Here is a 4,020-nt window from a genome sequence, read left to right as displayed (position 1 = left end):
CCTGCTACAGAACTGGAGCTTGACAAGAGGTGTCAGTATCTAAATCCAAAAATCTCTGCCTTCCCCAAACACAATTTCTAGATACCTAAATGCTTGTTAGTATTAGTGTTGCTAAACTAACTGAAGGTCAGGATGTTACAGAACTCAACATACAGCTGATGCTTTACCCATATAGCCACATCCTGACAGCAAGCAAATTATTCACAGATTGGTTTTGCTTCAAATTTAACCAACAAGCCTGCAAATGTTTTTCCACAACCACACTCTTGCACAGCAAAGCCAACTCAAGACTTCTTTCCTGTCCCCATGTCCCACTGCATCACCTCTCTGTTGTGTTGATGCAGCTGTTTGTGAGACAATATTGAAAACCAACAACGATACTCAGCTAAGAAAGTGGGGTTTAGAGGTTGTGGGGGGTTGGGTTTTTTTAATAACAAAGTATCACCACTCAGCCACGTCACTGGTTGGTTTTGAGCATTACTCTGACAACCGTTGTACTGACACGGATTATGTGGATTTAATGAGCAACCCAAGTAGCAGCTTTCCAAATTCTGCCACTGGAGAGAAGTCCTGACCTACTAAATCAGAAGAAACCATGAGGTGACCTAGTCCACTACTCCCTATACAGAAAGCATCTACCCCATGACTGATCATTGCAAATCTCCAGAGGTGACTCTTTCATCATGTTTCTCATCAAAACATGATTCCTTACTAGTTTTAATTATTCTTCACACTTACTGCTTGTTCCTAAAAGCTCTCATTCCTGAAAGTACTCTGCAGATGAACTGTGATTGAGGCAGCACTGAAATTCCTTAGTTCCCAGGACCTTTGCTTTGTCAGACAAAGCTCCTCTGTTGGGTGAGTAACTGTTAAAACTTCTTTAAAACAGTATTTAAAAGTACTAGTGGTCAGAGTGCAGCATAAAATACCTTCAGTAGTTTTTATTTTCAGCCATTATGATGCCATTTCCTTCCTCTGACAGGTGATACACATCAGATGGTGCACAGCCAATCCTGGTGGTGTTTTAGTTTAGTTTCAAGCCTTCAGTCTTTGTAGGTGTTGGCTAAACGTGGCCTTTGTTGCAAAAATCACATGACAGATCTGCCTCTGAAGCAAGTTTTTTTCTGATCCCTGACTCTGCAAACTGATCTATGCAGAGAGATACTTTTGTGGAGCAGCATTTAAGTCCGATCAATGTGCAGGATTCACATCTCACCCATCAATATACTCCAAAATAGCTCAAGCAATAAAGCTGCACATATTATTTGTAACATGCAGGATATGACATTATTGTATATTCCTGGTCTCCTAACCATGGCAAGATGCTGGACCCTCATGACAGGAGCTGTCACTCAAATTGCTTCAGCATGTTCTAGAAAACCCCAGTCTTTCAACTGAAACTGCTGCCTTGTTAAGCAAAGGATGCTTTGGAGACACCGGTATTATAAAATGGAAAAAAACTTTAGGAAGGTCTTCAAGTAGGGAGCCCCTTCACTTGCAGAGTAAAGGCTGCACACCAGGAACATGAACTAAGATGCACAAGAGAGCCATCCAAATACCCAGGCTGTGATCACAATGTCGAGTTGGCAGCCTCCATAAAACAACTAACAGCATTTCCAGTCTAAAAAAATCTAAAGTCAAATCAATCTCTTCCTGCAGATCTCCACTGTAGCATAAATTGGAATCTTAACAGCAAGTATTTTAGTTCTGAAATAAACAACTGTATACATTTACTGCTCCTAGTCCCTCTTTGATTCATACACTAGAAAAAAAGGCCTCCAAGGCATTAACAAAAGGATTCATGTTGTAGTCTTACAAAAGGAAAAACTGAGTTGTTGCCAATCTTTTTTTTTTTTAAACAAGCACCATCTTGGAAGTGCAATTAGTAGCTAAAAGAACATGTTAAGCATTTAAACAGCTTTTTCTTTGGGACCTGCCTAAGCATTTGTAAACTCTTAAAGACTTCAGCTGCAGAAATTGCTCCATGTAGAAATTGTGAGTGCAGGTCCCCAAGCTTATGCCAAGATTCCCTTGTTGAGTGGACTTGTACAACCCAATTTCAATGTAAGAACATAAATTACATCACTTAACACAATGCTAATAATCTTGCAGGGTATTGTACAATAATCACACTTCCAAGCGTGAAGCACCAACACTTTAGAAGAAACAAAACAGATGAAACCCTGCAGTGACTCAGTTTGAGCAATTTATGCATAAAGCTTTCAAAATTACACCATGGAGAAGGATAAATTTAAACTGGAATCAGTAATGTCAGTATTTTGACATGGGAAGTAGTGTAAAACCTCAGTATATGGATTAAAAACCTCAGATACTTTGTATGTAACTGGGCATGGGTCAACCTCTACCTCATGCCACTAGAACTAAAATCTGGTGGCTGGGTCTGTTGAGAATATTCTTGTGGTGTTTTAAGGTCACTGATAGCTTTTTAAAGCTCACCATACACAACTATAACATTTCAATACTACACGTAATTTCCTGACAATAAAACCCCTATAGAAATAAGTGTCAATTCTTGTACATCCCTTCAATTCTGAAGACTGAAAGCCATCCTCATTCCTAAAGATTCTGTGTAGAATCTTTGCCTAAAGTGGCCCCATTTGAGACTGGGATATAATGGTCAGACTGCACATACACAAGCGTACAGCCAAAAGGACAGGACAAAAACAGGTAATAATTTAAAACTCAACAGTCTGTTAGCAAACAGAACCAGGGCCTCTGCAACAGGGACTCCACAACTGGATGGAAGAATCCTGGTTCACCACATGGACTCTTGGGCATGGTGGTGAGCCAAACAGCATGGCACACTGCACTACAAACATTAATATTAAAGATTTTGGTGACAGAGTAACAGAAACATTTTTATTTATACAGCCATGTTTTCAAATATAACTTCTTTTGTTCATATGTAGGGAATTTAAGAATTTTTAGTTTGCTCAGTCTTGGAACCATTTTAAGGACAGTGGTTTCCATCACGAACATTGCACTTGGTTAAAAGAATGTCTTCCTAATATCTGTACCTAATAGGGTACAGCCCTATCTTAAAAAGGTACCACGCTCATTCAATTTGTGACCCTTCATAACATGTTTTCAGGTCTTCATGTATAAAATGTCAAATGTATTTACCTGCCCATGCAGTATTACAGTTTCATCTATCTTTATATTTCAGTTCTTCCTCTACAATTCAAGCACAGTAAACAGCCTGAACATGAGACTGTATTCAGAGTTCAACTTCAGAATGCAAACAGAAAAGAGATGCATGGCAGGATCCTTTTTAAACATGGGCTGATCCAAGTAATTCAGGTGAAAAGCGAACAAATAGTTAATCCAAATGCGAAGGGCTCCATTTCAGTAATAGCATGAATAAACCCCCACAGAAGGCTCCATTGCTAGCAGCAAACTCCAGAGAGTCCAGATGAACCAGCAGGAAGAACAGAGGGCGGATAATCCTGTAAAATTACCCCAGTGGAAATGTTGATAAATTCCCAATTACGAGACCTGCTCTAGAATAAAAAAAAAAATGCGAGATACAATACAATTACCAGTCAACACTTGCACATCTTTGTATTTAAGCCAGACAAATACCACAGGTATTTCTTAATCCCTTGGATTTTGAATGAGTTACCCACTGTGGTGAAATCTAGATTATAAAAATAAGCCCCAGAAATCAAATGAAAAAACAGGCAATCTGCAATTCTAGTTACAAAGCAAATACCCATCCATGAAGTTCTATTTTCGGTGATACAATTTTCTATGCGTTTGTGGAAATACAGATGGCTGTATTAAAAAACAAACAAAAAAAACCCCCAAAACAAAAAAATAAACCAAAACAAAAAAACCCAACAAAACCTTTAGCTTACTGCATTTGTTTTGAATACACTTCTTATACTACACAAAGTAGCACAGAATCATGTTGGAGAAGACCTCTAAGATCATCGAGTCCAACCTAGGACTACAACCTAGTAGGTTCCATATGAATTTTTAATGTTTGTAGAAAAATTG

General features: G+C 38.7%; 1 protein-coding gene across 2 annotated transcripts in view; it reads right to left on the bottom strand.

Annotated features, from left to right (window-relative positions):
* The window catches only part of CNOT6 (CCR4-NOT transcription complex subunit 6), a 29,157-nt gene extending 25,635 nt beyond the window's left edge, over window positions 1-3,522 (bottom strand). Inside the window, exon 1 of one of the 2 annotated variants that reach the window (XM_008628896.2) lies at window positions 3,145-3,522. The gene's annotated coding sequence lies outside the window, so the exon portion shown is untranslated. The remainder of the gene's footprint in view (window positions 1-3,144) is intronic. The other variant, XM_008628895.2, reaches the window with a different exon arrangement.
* Window positions 3,523-4,020: the final 498 nt, after the last annotated feature.

This window comes from Corvus brachyrhynchos, unplaced genomic scaffold (assembly GCF_000691975.1).
Source record: "Corvus brachyrhynchos isolate BGI_N302 unplaced genomic scaffold, ASM69197v1 scaffold21, whole genome shotgun sequence".
Classification (NCBI taxonomy): Eukaryota; Metazoa; Chordata; class Aves; order Passeriformes; family Corvidae; genus Corvus; species Corvus brachyrhynchos.
The sequence above is the reverse complement of the archived record's forward strand: the minus strand, read 5'-3'. Positions and strand labels throughout refer to the sequence as shown.